We start from the raw sequence: 17,513 nt of genomic DNA on the forward strand, positions 1-17,513 counted from the left end.
CTCTTTCGGAGACATGGCATTCCATAGGTTTTACGATACTTACTAGTCAGGTACATTCTTAGGCGTTTAATATGCGGTGTTGAGTCCATTTCGTTGAGCAACGAGTAGCTCTTGTCTATTCCATATTTGACTTAAGGAACTTTATCTGTGCTCATTTCAGTCTCTGGTTTTATGCAGCACCCCAAGGCACCTTTACCCTTAAGCAAGAGTAAGTTGGTTTTCTAAATTTGAGAACCTGTTCTGTTCTGTAATTCAGTTCCTGTGTAGCCAAGTTTACATTCCGTGTATTAGTGATATCTTATGATGTTTCTTTTTCTGTGTGACTTATTTCAGTTAGAATCATCATACCTGAATCCACTCATTGTGATGCTAAGGGCCTGATGACATAGATTTCATTGCTGAGTGATATTGCTTTGTAAGTAAATACCACAACTTCTTTATCCATTTTTCACTTTCTGCGATGTTGAACTTGTACTGTAAACGAGGTTCTTGTAAACAGAGGCTTCCCAAACTTTGGGGTGGCTGTGTCTTTTTGATTTTAATTTCCCTAAGCTATAGGACCATAAGTGGAAATGCCCTAGGCTCTGTTGCTTTGTTTTTTAGATGTTTCAGGAAACACCATATACTTCTCCCGAGTGGTTGTGGGCAATTTACATCCCGCCCATCAGCATAACAAGGCTCCCAGTTCTCCATGGCCTGTCCTGCCTTTCTGGATTTTACACGTTTTTTAGATGGCCCTTTTGACCGGGGGGAAGTGAGACTTCATTGTAGTGCAGATTTCCTTTGCAAGCTTGCTTGGTTGGCCAAAAAGGGCGTATGCGTTTTTTCCTGAATATATTCAGGAAAAAACGCATACGCCCGTTTTGGCCAAGTGCATCATTGTGGACGTTCTGCCTCTTTTCCTATGCTTTCAATGCAATTCCAGTCTACCTCCTGAAATCGGTTTCCTGCAATTCTGCCCCGCTTTCAAGTCCTCTTGGCAGCCTTACTTCAGTATATTTTTGGACGATAGCTGTCATTTATAACTCTGCAGGTTTGTGAATTACAGTGCCCCTGAGCTCCTTTCTTCAACTCGCTTTCTTGTGAGCTGGCCGCAACACCGCAGGATGGCTTCAGGCCCTAATCTGGTTCCGGTACGGCACGCTGAGCCTTTGGTTAATTCCTCTTCCTGGTGGGAAATGAGAGTTAAATTTGCCCGTCCAGACACCTCCAGCTAGTCTCTCATTGGTTCTCGCTATTCCTGTTCATCTTCCGCAGAAATTGCAAACTGGGCCAAACAGGAGGTTAAAGGCACTGACTCTCCAAGTCGGGAGAGTGTTAGTAAAGCATCTGGAATGTTGCACCCGAGTACCAGGGTACGAAAACTGAGACATATTTGAACACGGCTCCCGATCACATGGTTCATCATACTCTGGGTTCCACATGCATGTTTTAGCTGAAGGAAGAATACCTAAAACCTGGGTAGTTGAAACCCGTGGAATGGGTACCATGCAATATGACTTCAAAGGGTCTTCATTTGCTCACCGAACCTCTCCAATCCTATCACTGCTGCGTTTATGCCCCTGTACACATGCTTGATTCTCTTTCGGAGACATAGCAATCCATAGGTTTTAACATACTTACTAGTCAGGTACATTCTTAGGCGTTTAATATGCGGTGTTGAGTCCATTTCGTTGAGCAAGGAGTAGCTCTTGTCTATTCCATATTTGGCTTAAGGAACTTTATCTGTGCTCCTTTCAATCTCTGGTTTTATGCAGCACCCCAACTCACCTTTACCCTTAAGCAAGCATAAGTTGGTTTTCTAAATTTGAGACCCTGTTCTGTTCTGTAATTCAGTTCCTGTGTAGCCAAGTTTACATTCCATGTATTACTGATATCTTATGATGTTTCTTTTTCTGTGTGACTTATTTCAGTTAGAATCATCATACCTGAATCCACTCATTGTGCTGCTAAGGGCCTGATGACACAGATTTCATTGCTGAGTGATATTGCTTTGTAAGTAAATACCACAACTTCTTTATCCATTTTTCACTTTCTGCGATGTTGAACTTGTACTGTAAACGAGGTTCCTGTAAACAGAGCCGTTCCAAACTTTGGGGTGGCTGTGTCTTTTTGATTTTAATTTCCCTAAGCTATACGACCATAAGTGGAAGTGCCCTAGGTTCTGTTGCTTTGTTTTTTAGATGTTTCAGGAAACACCATACACTTCTCCGGAGTGGTTGTTGGCAATTTACATCCCGCCCATCAGCATAACAAGGCTCCCAGTTCTCCATGGCCTGTCCTGCCTTTCTGGATTTTACACTTTTTTCAGATGGCCCTTTTGACCGGGGGGAAGTGAGACTTCATTGTAGTGCAGATTTCCTTTGCAAGCTTGCTTGGTTGGCCAAAAAGGGCGTATGCGTTTTTTCCTGAATATATTCAGGAAAAAACGCATACGCCCTTTTTGGCCAAGTGCATCATTGTGGACGTTCTGCCTCTTTTCCTATGCTTTCAATGCAATTCCAGTCTACCTCCTGAAATCGGTTTCCTGCAATTCTGCCCCGCTTTCAAGTCCTCTTGGCAGCCTTACTTCAGTATATTTTTGGACGATAGCTGTCATTTATAACTCTGCAGGTTTGTGAATTACAGTGCCCCTGAGCTCCTTTCTTCAACTCGCTTTCTTGTGAGCTGGCCGCAACACCGCAGGATGGCTTCAGGCCCTAATCTGGTTCCGGTACGGCACGCTGAGCCTTTGGTTAATTCCTCTTCCTGGTGGGAAATGAGAGTTAAATTTGCCCGTCCAGACACCTCCAGCTAGTCTCTCATTGGTTCTCGCTATTCCTGTTCATCTTCCGCAGAAATTGCAAACTGGGCCAAACAGGAGGTTAAAGGCACTGACTCTCCAAGTCGGGAGAGTGTTAGTAAAGCATCTGGAATGTTGCACCCGAGTACCAGGGTACGAAAACTGAGACATATTTGAACACGGCTCCCGATCACATGGTTCATCATACTCTGGGTTCCACATGCATGTTTTAGCTGAAGGAAGAATACCTAAAACCTGGGTAGTTGAAATCCGTGGAATGGGTACCATGCAATATGACTTCAAAGGGTCTTCATTTGCTCACCGAACCTCTCCAATCCTATCACTGCTGCGTTTATGCCCCTGTACACATGCTTGATTCTCTTTCGGAGACATAGCAATCCATAGGTTTTAACATACTTACTAGTCAGGTACATTCTTAGGCGTTTAATATGCGGTGTTGAGTCCATTTCGTTGAGCAAGGAGTAGCTCTTGTCTATTCCATATTTGGCTTAAGGAACTTTATCTGTGCTCATTTCAATCTCTGGTTTTATGCAGCACCCCAACTCACCTTTACCCTTAAGCAAGCATAAGTTGGTTTTCTAAATTTGAGACCCTGTTCTGTTCTGTAATTCAGTTCCTGTGTAGCCAAGTTTACATTCCATGTATTACTGATATCTTATGATGTTTCTTTTTCTGTGTGACTTATTTCAGTTAGAATCATCATACCTGAATCCACTCATTGTGCTGCTAAGGGCCTGATGACACAGATTTCATTGCTGAGTGATATTGCTTTGTAAGTAAATACCACAACTTCTTTATCCATTTTTCACTTTCTGCGATGTTGAACTTGTACTGTAAACGAGGTTCCTGTAAACAGAGCCGTTCCAAACTTTGGGGTGGCTGTGTCTTTTTGATTTTAATTTCCCTAAGCTATAGGACCATAAGTGGAAGTGCCCTAGGTTCTGTTGCTTTGTTTTTTAGATGTTTCAGGAAACACCATACACTTCTCCGGAGTGGTTGTTGGCAATTTACATCCCGCCCATCAGCATAACAAGGCTCCCAGTTCTCCATGGCCTGTCCTGCCTTTCTGGATTTTACACTTTTTTCAGATGGCCCTTTTGACCGGGGGGAAGTGAGACTTCATTGTAGTGCAGATTTCCTTTGCAAGCTTGCTTGGTTGGCCAAAAAGGGCGTATGCGTTTTTTCCTGAATATATTCAGGAAAAAACGCATACGCCCTTTTTGGCCAAGTGCATCATTGTGTACGTTCTGCCTCTTTTCCTATGCTTTCAATGCAATTCCAGTCTACCTCCTGAAATCGGTTTCCTGCAATTCTGCCGCGCTTTCAAGTCCTCTTGGCAGCCTTACTTCAGTCTATTTTTGGACGATAGCTGTCATTTATAACTCTGCAGTTTTGTGAATTACAGTGCCCCTGAGCTCCTTTCTTCAACTCGCTTTCTTTTGAGCTGGCCGCAACACCGCAGGATGGCTTCAGGCCCTAATCTGGTTCCGGTACGGCACGCTGAGCCTTTGGTTATTTCCTCTTCCTGGTGGGAAATGAGAGTTAAATTTGCCCGTCCAGACACCTCCATCTAGCCTCTCATTGGTTCTCGCTATTCCTGTTCATCTTCCGCAGAAATTGCAAACTGGGCCAAACAGGAGGTTAAAGGGACTGACTCTCCAAGTGGGGAGAGTGTTAGTAAAGCGTCTGGAATGTTGCACCGAAGTACCAGGGGACGAAAACTGAGACATATTTGAACACGTCTCCCGATCACACGGTTCATCATACTCTGGGTTCCACATGCATGTTTTAGCTGAAGAAAGAATACCTTAAACCTGGAGAGTTGAGACCCGTGGAATGGGTACCATGCAATATGACTTCAAAGGGTCCTCATTTGCTAAACGAATCTCTCCAATCCTATCACTGCTGCGTTTATGACCCTTGTACACATGCTTGATTCTCTTTTGGAGACATAGCAATCCATATGTTTTAAGATACTTACTAGTCAGGTACATTCTTAGGCGTTTAATATGGGGTGTTGAGTCCATTTCGTTGAGCAAGGAGTAGCTCTTGTCTATTCCATATTTGGCTTAAGGAAATTTATCTGTGCTCATTTCAATCTCTGGTTTTATGCAGCACCCCAACTCACCTTTCCCCTTAAGCAAGCATAAGTTGGTTTTCTAAATTTGAGACCCTGTTCTGTTTTGGAATTCATTTCCTATGTAGCCAAGGTTACATTCCGTGTATTAGTGATATCTTTTGATGTTTCTTTTTCTGTGTGACTTATTTCAGTTAGAATCATCGTACCTGAATCCACTCATTATGCTGCTACGGGCCTGATGACATAGATTTCATTGCTGAGTGATACTGCATTGTACGTAAGTACCACAACTTCTTTATCCATTTTTCACTTTCTGCGATGTTGAACTTGTACGGTAAACGAGGTTCTTGTAAACAGAGGCGTCCCAAACTTTGGGGTGGCTGTGTCTTTTTGATATTAATTTCCCTAAGCTATAGGACCATAAGTGGAAGTGCCCTAGGCTCTGTTGCTTTGTTTTTTCGATGTTTCAGGAAACACCATACACTTCTCCAGAGTGTCTGTTGGCAATTTACATCCCGCCCTTCAGCACAACAAGGCTCCCAGTTCTCCATGGCCTTTCCTGCCTTTCTGGATTTTACACTTTTTTCAGATGGCCCTTTTGACCGGGGGGAAGTGAGACTTCATTGTAGTGCAGATTTCCTTTGCAAGCTTGCTTGGTTGGCCAAAAAGGGCGTATGCGTTTTTTCCTGAATGTATTCAGGAAAAAACGCATACGCCCTTTTTGGCCAAGTGCATCATTGTGGACGTTCTGCCTCTTTTCCTATGCTTTCAATGCAATTCCAGTCTACCTCCTGAAATCGGTTTCCTGCAATTCTGCCCCGCTTTCAAGTCCTCTTGGCAGCCTTACTTCAGTATATTTTTGGACGATAGCTGCCATTTATAACTCTGCAGGTTTGTGAATTACAGTGCCCCTGAGCTCCTTTCTTCAACTCGCTTTCTTGTGACCTGGCCGCAACACCGCAGGATGGCTTCAGGCCCTAATCTGGTTACGGCACGGCACGCTGAGCCTTTGGTTAATTCCTCTTCCTGGTGGGAAATGAGAGTTAAATTTGCCCGTCCAGACACCTCCAGCTAGTCTGTCATTGGTTCTCGCTATTCCTGTTCATCTTCCACAGAAATTGCAAACTGGGCCAAAGAGGAGGTTAAAAGCGCTGACTCTCCAAGTGGGGAGAGTGTTAGTAAAGCGTCTGGAATGTTGTACCCGAGTACCAGGGGAAGAAAACTGAGACATATTTGAACACGTCTCCCGTTCACATGGTTGATCATACTCTGGGTTCCACATGCATGTTTTAGCTGAAGGAAGAATACCTTAAACCTGGAGATTTGAGACCCGTGGAATGGGTACCATGCAATATGACTTCAAAGGGTCTTCATTTGCTCACCGAACCTCTCCAATCCTATCACTGCTGCGTTTATGCCCCTGTACACGTGCTTGATTCTCTTTTGGAGACATAGCAATCCATAGGTTTTAAGATACTTACTAGTCAGGTACATTCTTAGGCGTTTAATATGGGGTGTTGAGTCCATTTCGTTGAGCAAGGAGTAGCTCTTCTCTATTCCATATTTGGCTTCAGGAACTTTATCTGTGCTCATTTCAATCTCTGGTTTTATGCAGCACCCCAACTCACCTTTCCCCTTAAGCAAGCATAAGTTGGTTTTCTAAATTTGAGACCCTGTTCTGTTTTGGAATTCAGTTCCTGTGTAGCCAAGTTTACATTCCGTGTATTAGTGATATCTTATGATGTTTCTTTTTCTGTGTGACTTATTTCAGTTAGAATCATCATACCTGAATCCACTCATTGTGCTGCTAAGGGCCTGATGACACAGATTTCATTGCTGAGTGATACTGCATTGTACGTAAGTACCACAAGTTCTTTATCCTTTTTCACTTTCTGTGATATTGAATTTGTACGGTAAACGAGGTTCTTGTAAACAGAGGCGTCCCAAACTTTGGGGTGGCTGTGTCTTTTTGATTTTAATTTCCCTAAGCTATAGGACCATAAGTGGAATTGCACTAGGCTCTGTTGCTTTGTTTTTTAGATGTTTCAGGAAACACCATACACTTCTCCCGAGTGTCTGTTGGCAATTTACATCCCGCCCATCAGCATAACAAGGCTCCCAGTTCTCCATGGCCTGTCCTGCCTTTCTGGATTTTACACTTTTTTCAGATGGCCCTTTTGACCGGGGGGAAGTGAGACTTCATTGTAGTGCAGATTTCCTTTGCAAGCTTGCTGGGTTGGCCAAAAAGGGCGTATGCGTTTTTTCCTGAATATATTCAGGAAAAAACGCATACGCCCTTTTTGGCCAAGTGCATCATTGTGGACCTTCTGCCTCTTTTCCTATGCTTTCAATGCAATTCCAGTCTACCTCCTGAAATCGGTTTCCTGCAATTCTGCTCCGATTTCAAGTCCTCTTGGCAGCCTTACTTCAGTATATTTTTGGACGATAGCTGTCATTTATAACTCTGCAGGTTTGTGAATTACAGTGCCCCTGAGCTCCTTTCTTCAACTCGCTTTCTTTTGAGCTGTCCGCAACACCGCAGGATGGCTTCAGGCCCTAATCTGGTTCCGGAACGGCACGCTGAGCCTTTGGTTATTTCCTCTTCCTGGTGGGAAATGAGAGTTAAATTTGCCCGTCCAGACACCTCCAGCTAGCCTCTCATTGGTTCTCGCTATTCCTGTTCATCTTCCGCAGAAATTGCAAACTGGGCCAAACAGGAGGTTAAAGGCACTGACTTTCCAAGTGGGGAGAGTGTTAGTAAAGCGTCTGGAATGTTGCACCGAAGTACCAGGGGACGAAAACTGAGACATATTTGAACACGTCTCCCGATCACACGGTTGATCATACTCTGGTTTCCACATGCATGTTTTAGCTGAAGAAAGAATACCTTAAACCTGGAGAGTTGAGACCCGTGGAATGGGTACCATGCAATATGACTTCAAAGGGTCTTCATTTGCTCACCGAATCTCTCCAATCCTATCACTGCTGCCTTTATGACCCTTGTACACATGCTTGATTCTATTTTGGAGACATAGCAATCCATACGTTTTAAGATACTTCCTAGTCAGGTACATTCTTAGGCGTTTAATATGCGGTGTTGAGTCCATTTCGTTGAGCAAGGAGTAGCTCTTGTCTATTCCATATTTGGCTTAAGGAACTTTATCTGTGCTCATTTCAATCTCTGGTTTTATGCAGCACCCCAACTCACCTTTCCACTTAAGCAAGCATAAGTTGGTTTTCTAAATTTGAGACCCTGTTCTGTTTTGGAATGCAGTTCCTGTGTAGCCAAGTTTACATTCCGTGTATTAGTGATATCTTATGATGTTTCTTTTTCTGTGTGACTTATTTCAGTTAGAATCATCGTACCTGAATCCACTCATTATGCTGCTAAGGGCCTGATGACATAGATTTCATTGCTGAGTGATATTGCTTTGTAAGTAAATACCACAACTTCTTTATCCATTTTTCACTTTCTGTGATGTTGAACTTGTACTGTAAATGAGGTTCTTGTAAACAGAGACGTCCCAAACTTTGGGGTGGCTGTGTCTTTTTGATTTTAATTTCCCTAAGCTATAGGACCATAAGTGGAAGTGCCGTAGGCTCTGTTGCTTTGTTTTTTAGATGTTTCAGTAAAAAACACCATACACTTCTCCCCAGTGTCTGTTGGCAATTTACATCCCGCCCATCAGCATAACAAGGCTCCCAGTTCTCCATGGCCTGTCCTGCCTTTCTGGATTTTACACTTTTTTCAGATGGCCCTTTTGACCGGGGGGAAGTGAGACTTCATTGTAGTGCAGATTTCCTTTGCAAGCTTGCTTGGTTGGCCAAAAAGGGTGTATACGTTTTTTCCTGAATATATTCAGGAAAAAACGCATACGCCCTTTTTGGCCAAGTGCATCATTGTGGACCTTCTGCCTCTTTTCCTATGCTTTCAATGCAATTCCAGTCTACCTCCTGAAATCGGTTTCCTGCAATTCTGCCCTGCTTTCAAGTCCTCTTGGCAGCCTTACTTCAGTATATTTTTGGACGATAGCTGTCATTTATAACTCTGCAGTTTTGTGAATTATAGTGTCCCTGAGCTCCTTTCTTCAACTCGCTTTCTTGTGAGCTGGCCGCAACACCGCAGGATGGCTTCAGGCCCTAATCTGGTTCCGGCACGGCACGCTGAGCCTTTGGTTATTTCCTCTTCCTGGTGGGAATTGAGAGTTAAATTTGCCCGTCCAGACACCTCCAGCTAGTCTCTCATTGGTTCTCCCTATTCCTGTTCATCTTCCGCAGAAATTGCAAACTGGGCCAAACAGGAGGTTAAAGGCGCTGACTCTCCAAGTGGGGAGAGTGTTAGTAAAGCGTCTGGAATGTTGCACCCGAGTACCAGGGGAGGAAAACTGAGACATATTTGAACACGTCTCCCGTTCACACGGTTGATCATACTCTGGGTTCCACATGCATGTTTTAGCTGAAGGAAGAATACCTTAAACCTGGAGAGTTGAGACCCGTGGAATGGGTACCATGCAATATGTCTTCAAAGGGTCTTCATTTGCTCACCGAACCTCTCCAATCCTATCACTGCTGCGTTTATGCCCCTGTACACACGCTTGATTCTCTTTTGGAGACATAGCAATCCATAGGTTTTAAGATACTTACTAGTCAGGTACATTCTTAGGCGTTTAATATGGGTTGTTGAGTCCATTTCGTTGAGCAAGGAGTAGCTCTTGTCTATTCCATATTTGGCTTAAGGAACTTTATCTGTGCTCATTTCAATCTCTGGTTTTATGCAGCACCGCAACTCACCTTTCCCCTTAAGCAAGCATAAGTTGGTTTTCTATATTTGAGACCCTGTTCTGTTTTGGAATGCAGTTCCTGTGTAGCCAAGTTTACATTCCGTGTATTAGTGAAATCTTATGATGTTTCTTTTTCTGTGTGACTTATTTCATTTAGAATCTTCGTACCTGAATCCACTCATTATGCTGCTACGGTCCTGATGACATAGATTTCATTGCTGAGTGATACTGCATTGTACGTAAGTACCACAAGTTCTTTATCCATTTTTCACTTTCTGTGATATTAAACTTGTCCGGTAAATGAGGTTCTTGTAAACAGAGGCGTCCCAAACTTTGGGGTGGCTGTGTCTTTTTGATTTTAATTTCCCTAAGCTATAGGACCATAAGTGGAAGTGCCCTAGGCTCTGTTGCTTTGTTTTTTAGATGTTTCAGGAAACACCATACACTTCTCCCGAGTGTCTGTTGGCAATTTACATCCCGCCCATCAGCATAACAAGGTTCCCAGTTCTCCATGGCCTGTCCTGCATTTCTGGTTTTTACAATTTTTTAGGATGGCCCTTTTGACCGGTGGGAAGTGAGACTTCTTTGTTGTGCACATTTGCATTGCTTGCTTGCTTCGTTGCCCATAAAGTGCGTATGCGTTTTTTCCTGGATATAGTCAGGAAAAAACGCATACGCCCTTTTGGGCCAACTGCATCATTGTCGAAATTCTGCCGCTTTTCATGTGCGTTAAAGACGAGTCCAATCTATCTCTTGAAATCTGTTTCTTGCAATTCTGTCTTGCATTCAGATCCTCTTCTTTGCCTTACCTCAACATATTTTTGGACGTTAGTTTTCATTTATAACTCTGCAGGTTTGTGAATTGCAGTGACCCTGAGCTCCATTTTTTAAGTTGCTCTTTTGTGAGCTGGCCTCAAACTCGCAGGATTGCTTCAGGCCCTATTTTGGCTCCGGCGAGGCAGGCTGAGCCTTTCTTTAATTCTTATTCTTAATGGGAAATTAGAGTGATATGTGCCCGTCCAAACCCCTACAACTCTTCTCTCATTGGTTCCCCCTCTTCCCGTTCATCCTCCTCACAATTTGCAAAATGTGTGAAACAGAAGTTTAAATGTGCTGATTCTCCAAGTGGGGAGATTCTAAGTAGCGTGGCTGGAATGGTGAACAGGAGCAGCAGGAGAGGATAAATGAGGTGCATTTTAGACACATCTCCCGATCACATGGTGTACAGTCCTCTGGGTTTTCCATGCATGTTTTAGCTGTAGGAAGATCCCTTGAACCTGCAGATTTGGGACCCATTGAATGGGTACCAGGTAGTATTACTTTAAAGGGTGTGCATTTCCTCACCCAACCTCACATTTCTCTTAGTGCAAACAGTTTCCAGCCTTATGTCTCATCCTGCTGTGGGTCTAGATGTGTTCAATCCATGTTGCATCACCGTCCCTGAGGAAAAGTTGTAAGAGGTTTTCTCTGTCTCTCTGTCGTTTATTTTTTTCAATTTATTACTATATTGGTTACAGCTGATTTTCAAAGCTCTGTTTCTTGCTGCTGTACATCCACTTGATTCACGTACAGAGAGACATCAATAAATTCTTTTTCAGATTCTTACCAGTCGTATATATTCTTTTCCGGTGACTTGAGTGTGCTGAGTGCAGTTCTTTTAGCTACCGTGTAGGCCTTGTTGATTATCAGTTTGGTATTTGGAATGGTATCTTTGCTAATTTCAACCTCCTGGATGATGCCTCACCCCTCCCCACCTTTCCCGTTTAGCAGCCTTATGCGTGTTTTCTACATATTTGACTATGTTTTTGTTTTGTAATTTATTTCATGTGTAGCCATTTTGGATTCCACCTTTAAGTGATATCTTATGATATGTGTCTTTTTCTTTTTGAATTCTGTCACTTAGAATGATCATACGTAACTCCTCCGGAGTTGTTACAACTGGCCATATTTCATTGATTTCCAGGCTGAATAATATTCCACTCTACCTAAGTACCACATCTCTATCCATTTTTTCCCTCCAGAGACATTTAAGTTATATCCTAGTCGAGGATCTTTTAAACAGAGAGGGGGTAAACATTGGGGTGCCTGTGTCCTCTCGATTTTTGTTTTTCCCAAGATATACGCCCATGAGTGCAAGTGCCCTATGCTCTGTAGCTCATTTTGTAGATGCTTTAGTAAACACAATACACTTCTCCAGAATGGCCGTTGGCAATATACATTTCCACTATAAGTCTCACAGGGCTCCCTCTTCTCGTTGCCCTGTCCTGCATTTCTGTTGTTTACGCTTTATGAGGATGGCTCTTCTGACTGATGCGAAGTGATATCTTTTGTGGTATTGACTTCCAGTGCCCACCTGTTTGGTTGGCTAAAAAAGTGTATGCCCTTTTCTTGAATATATACAGAAAAGAACGCATACACCCTTTTTGGCCAACTGCAATGTTGGCAATGTTCAGCTCCTTTTCTTGTGCTTAATGGCGAGTCCTTTCTACCTCCTCAAATCCCTTTCCTGCCATTCTCCCTTGCTTACAAGTCCTTTTCTCTGACTTTCCTCAAGACATTTTTCAGTGATGGATATTTTCAACTCTGCAGTTTTGTGAATTTTACTGCCCCTGAGTTCCATTGTTCAACTCGTGTTTATGGGAACTGGCCACAAAGCAGCGGGATTTCCTCAAGCCCTATACTGTTTCCATGGGCAACCCTAGCCTTTGATCAATTCGTCTTCCTGATTGGAAATTAGAGTGACATGTGCCTGTCTGAACACCTAGGACTTGTCTCTCATTGTTCCTCATCCTTCCGCTTCATCCTCTGGACAAATTCCAAACTGTACGCAACAGGATGTTGACAGTGCTGACATCTCCAAGTGGGGAGACTGTTAGTAAAGATGCTGGAGGGGTGAACCCGAGCACCAGGAGATGAGGAGATGAGATGCCTTTTCCAAACTCTTCCCGATCAGAGGGTATACCATCCTCTGGGTGTGACAGACATGTTTTAGCAGTAGGAAGAGTCCCATTCATGTAAGGAGAACACCAGGGCTTTTTCAAAATCAGTGTCTCCCCGAAACCCAAACTGGGGAATTTTTTAAGCTACGGCTACACATATGTTCATTAAGGGCCTTGGGAAGTAGGCAGAGTCCAAACTTTAGATGATTGAAGTCTTCAGGGTCAGGAGCACTCACCACCAGCTTCCCTTAGGCTACACTTTAACTGTCATTGATAGATGATGTCAATAAAAATATCTATTCTTTTTCAGATTATTTCCCCTTATAGGTTATTGCAAAATGTTGAGTGTAGTTCCCTGTGCTATACAGTAGTTCCTTGTTGATGATCTATTTTATACATAGCAGTGTGTATGTGTTCATTCCAAACTGTTAATTTATCCCTCCTCCCACCTTTCCCCTTTGGTAATAATAAATTATAAGATTTTATACTTCTCAGAAATGGGGGAGCTGAAAGAGAGGTATCATTTTCAATGGAAAAGCATTTAAAACAAGATTGAAGGTTTAACCAAGATTATTAGATGTACATCCTTGGAAAGAAATCACTTCGTTTCTCTAATATTGACCTGACAAATAAGACAAACCTTTTCACTGAACTTGCTTATAAAAAGTGATGGAAATATCAAATGGAAGTGTTAAAAACATCTTATTTTACCCGAGCCTTATACACTGTTCTATGTTAACTACAGTTTGGCTCACACATCTGTTCATTGAGGTTACAATAGTCTCAATTTCTGTTACTGATCCTCCAGAGTGGACCCCAACAAGTGTCCCCGTGCCCAGTGTCATTGGGACCAACAGATCGAGACTGAGTTTTGTTCACAAGCAAAGGAAACTTTATATTTTGATCAGAGAATGGGGAGGTGAGAGCATGCACTACCCCGTGGGCTGTGGGCTGGGCTGCTGTGTAGAGATCCTGTCAGAGTCAGTGGGAGGGATGGAGGCGGTGGAGCTCTCGAGGGCCGGGTTGGCTGTAGCTCAGGCTCTATATCGTGGAGTCTGCACTGGGCCCCAGGAGCTGAGGTGTCGACCCAGCCATTCTGCAGTAGGAAATCTGGTCTGAAGTGCCGGGTGTGGAACCTCTGCATGCGGGACCCTAGGAGCACGTGAAATTAGACAAAGCACAAAGGATAAAAAAGGTTAGACTTGACTTTATTGCCCAGATTCTATTTTTATCTCCCAGGGATTTTTAATGGGCTTTGCTGGGGACAAACCCCTCCTCTGCCTTTTGTCCCGTTCCTCATTCTTGGAGTGCTGAGGGTGCAGACCCTTCTTCTGTAACTGCTGAGTGCTGAGTTGGGAGCCCTCATACCCTGGGGCGAGGGTCAGAGCTTCTCCCCAGCAGCCTCCCGGTGACGTTGATTGTCCCCAGGACCCCTGCCTCCCTGCTCGTCCACCTGAGCACCAGCATTGGAAGTGTTATAGATTCTAATGACCTTTAAGGGTCCAGGAAAGAGATGTGCAGAGACGCTGTGGGGGCCGGTTTCACCCCGCCCCACATTTGTTCGGCCACCTTAGGCTGACCGTCTCTGCCAGCCTAGATGCTCTGACCAGTAGTCTGCGCTTTCTTCAGTTAGGCCCCTGAATTAACGTACAAACAGCACCAGGTGTCAGAGCCCTGCCCGCTCAACTCCCAGACAGTCCAGGGTCAGTGGTGATCAAGGACCATGATGGCTACTGAGTCAACAGCCTTTTGAAGTAAACAGGAGTCCAGCCGGTCTTATTGGCCACCATCATCACGGTGTCTGTAGGCTTTTCTATGGTGACAGTGTGGTATACTGTTCCCCCGCCAAGATTATTAGCTCCCCTCTGGGTGCAGTAAGTCCTGCAAGCAGTAGTCTACTCTTTTGGGACACACTCTTGTTGTTTTATGAGAGAAACTCCAGGTCAAGTGATGTTCACACGAGTCGTCATGGTGCCCTGTTGCCCCCGGTTATCTCTCTGGATGTTGGAGTTGGAGGGCCTCCTCACTCGAGGTCGGTGTGCCCACGGAGCGAACCCTGCAACTTCAGGGCATGGTTGGTGGTTAGGATCACCACGTGGGGTCCTTTTCCCTTAGGAGGGAGGTGGCCTTTTGGGCTGCTGATTTCCAGGTTTTTAGATACCGCCAGTATCTTGGCCAGATGTGGCAGTGGGCCAAGCCCCTTAGTGACCGTAGTTTATCCTACCTGGATGGCATTCTTGCATTGTTCCATTTCAAGTGGTCCCAGTTTTTGCACTAATTCTCCAATGGCGATTCACCTTTCACCGGGAATGTAAAGGTCAAAGGGTTTAGCTAAATTAGGGAGTTCCAGGGCAAGGGTCTGAATTGACTGCTCTTTCCATTCTTGAAAGGCCACTTCTGGATTCTATTCAAAAGGATCATCATCTTTACCTTTCAGTGTTTCATATAGAGGCCCAGCTAGTAGACTGTAGTTAGGGATCCAGAAGCAGCAAACCCTGGCGTCCCCAGGAACCCCTAAGCTGTCTTCTAGTTTTAGAAAGGGGTAAGGCTGAAAATGGTTTCTTCCCTTTCCTGGGATGGGCTTCTCTGACCTTCTGTGAGAATGAAGCCCAGGCAGGTCACCGCAGTCTGTGATATTTGAGCTTTTTCTTGGACAACTTCTATCCTTTATTGGCTTGGTAGTTCAGAGGCCTCCTTAGTAGGGCTGGTGATCAGAATGTCGTCTGCATATTGAAGGAGGGTTTCCTTTTCCAGAGGTAGAACTTTTAGGTCTTTAGCTAAGCTTTCCCCAAAGATGGTGTGGGAATTTTTGCACCCTTGGGGCCAGACGGCCCGGAAGTATTGTTTTAGTTGTATGTTGAGTCCTGCCACTCACAAGCCAAAATTTCTTGTGACTCTGGGACTAATGGAATACAAAAGAAGGCATCATTGAAGACTAATACAGAATACCATGTCCTGGTGGTTGGTAGAATGACCAGCAGGGTGTAGGAATTAGGAGCAACTGGAGGTATATCTTCGGTGGCTTCACTGAGTGTCCTGACATCCTTTACCAGGTCCCCAGCAGCCCATGGGGCTCTCGTGGTCAGACCAATCCCAGAATATGGAGCTCACCTGGGCAGGTACCCCACCCCCACCCCAGCCCACGGGGCTCTCATGGTCAGGCCCCTCCCAGGATACAGAGCTACCCTTGCAGGTACCGTGGCAGGGCTGGGCACACAGGAACCGTGCACATAGCCCTCATTGCAGAGCACCCCCAGCTCACCTGTCGCTCAGAGCTGACACAGAGCACCTCAGAGCAGGACTTGAACTAACAAACAGCAGCTGCGACAGGTCTGTGACCCTGGGCATCACTCCGTGAGGCCTCCCTCCACCTGGTCTTCCAGAGACTTCCACTGCACCCGGGGCACCAGGCCTCTGTCTCCAACCACCACCCACCCCTCCTCTCCCTGACTCCTGGGTTCCTCTCATTAGGAGAGGGTTTTCTTGAAGTTGTCTCCCACTCATGGGCCAGATAAAATGATTAGAAAACAAGCCAAAGCTGCAGCCCCTTGTCTATCCTGACTCTCAGGAGCCCACACCTGTTCCTTGGACCTGGCCGGTTCAGCAAGTTCCATTTTCTGCAACTGTGAGCCCCTGAGGGGTGATGATTGGCTGACCTGGGCAGCCTTACCGTGCCGGCCAGCCCTCCCCAGGTGTGCCTGGGTTGAGATCAATATAAATACCACTCCAGGCAGCAAGAGCCCCTGCAGCCGTGCCTGACGCCATTTTCTCTGCCCTGTCAGCAGTCTCGGGGCTGGGCTGGTGGGAGGGAGTGAGAGGCCACGGCTTTGTGGGTGGCCCAGTGTGAGTGGGGCTCTGCTGGACTTTCTGCAGCAGTTGCCAGGCTGCCACCTGCTAAAGAAGAGGATGTGTCACCCATACCTGCTGCTGGAATTTCTCCCTGGGCAGAGGTGAGGAAGGAAAAAAGCAGTGGGGGCAGGGACAGGACGGGTATCTCAGGCAGGGAAATGGAAATCTTCCAGAAGAGCACCCAGGGCCAGGACCATCCTGGCTGGCCTGCAGGCACCAAGTCGGCCGGCATGCTGTCACTCGTGTGGCTCTATGGCCCTTCCTCTAGGCTTTCAAGTCCTTGTATATATTCAGGTGTTTTACCTGGGACGGGTGGGAATAGTTCAGCAGCAACTGGCCTGGGGCTCAGCTCACGTTTACTCACAGATGCCTCGGCACGGTGCCCCAGCTTTGCAATGAGGACGCTTGTTGCGTGGGGGCTGCTGGCTGAATGGGAGACGATTCCCCACCACTGACCAACTTCAGAATTGTTTACAACTGGAGCAAGTGCCCTGATACGGTTTTCCTCTGTGTAACTGGTGGGTTCTGTGTTTTTTTTCTCTTTTTCGTTTTTGGTTCAAGGTAGATTTTATTCCTCTTTTTTGTATTTACAGATATAAGCATGGAAATAATTTATTCATATAAATACATGTATGTGCAGGGAATAATTGTTTTTTCTGTTTTATTTTTTAAATTTTACTTCTTATTAATTTTGAATTTTATTTTATATTTTTATACAGCAGGTTCTTATTGGTTATCTATTTTATACATATAAATGTATACATGCCAATCCCAGTCTCTCAACTCCTCCCACCACCACCCCCCAACAGCTTTCCCCCCTTGTTGTCCATACGTTTGTTGTCTACATCTGTTGCTCTATTTATGCCTTGCAAAATGGTTAATCTGTACAGTTTTTCTAGGTTCCACATATATGCATGAATATACAAGATTTGTTTTTCTCTTTCTGACTTACTTCACTCTGTATGACAGTCTCTAGATCCATCGACGTCTCTACAAATGACCCAATTTCATTCCTTTTCATGGCTTAGTAATATTCCATTTTATATATGTACCACAGCTTT

At 44.8% G+C, this 17,513-nt stretch overlaps 1 long non-coding RNA gene across 49 annotated transcripts in view; it reads left to right on the top strand.

Annotated features, from left to right (window-relative positions):
• The window catches only part of LOC307181221, a 2,056,127-nt gene that overhangs the window by 733,335 nt on the left and 1,305,279 nt on the right, over nt 1–17,513 (top strand). The window contains exon 2 of one of the 49 annotated variants that reach the window (XR_013826136.1): nt 9,822–9,907. The exons of 46 other annotated variants lie outside the window; for them this stretch is intronic. This is a non-coding gene — a long non-coding RNA (uncharacterized lncRNA). Of the gene's footprint in view, nt 1–6,616; nt 6,745–9,821; nt 9,908–17,513 lie in introns of those variants that run through there. 2 more of the 49 variants (XR_013826147.1, XR_013826148.1) reach the window with 2 other exon arrangements.

This window comes from Stenella coeruleoalba (assembly GCF_951394435.1).
Source record: "Stenella coeruleoalba genome assembly, contig: scaffold_47, whole genome shotgun sequence".
In the NCBI taxonomy this organism is placed as follows: domain Eukaryota; kingdom Metazoa; phylum Chordata; class Mammalia; order Artiodactyla; family Delphinidae; genus Stenella; species Stenella coeruleoalba.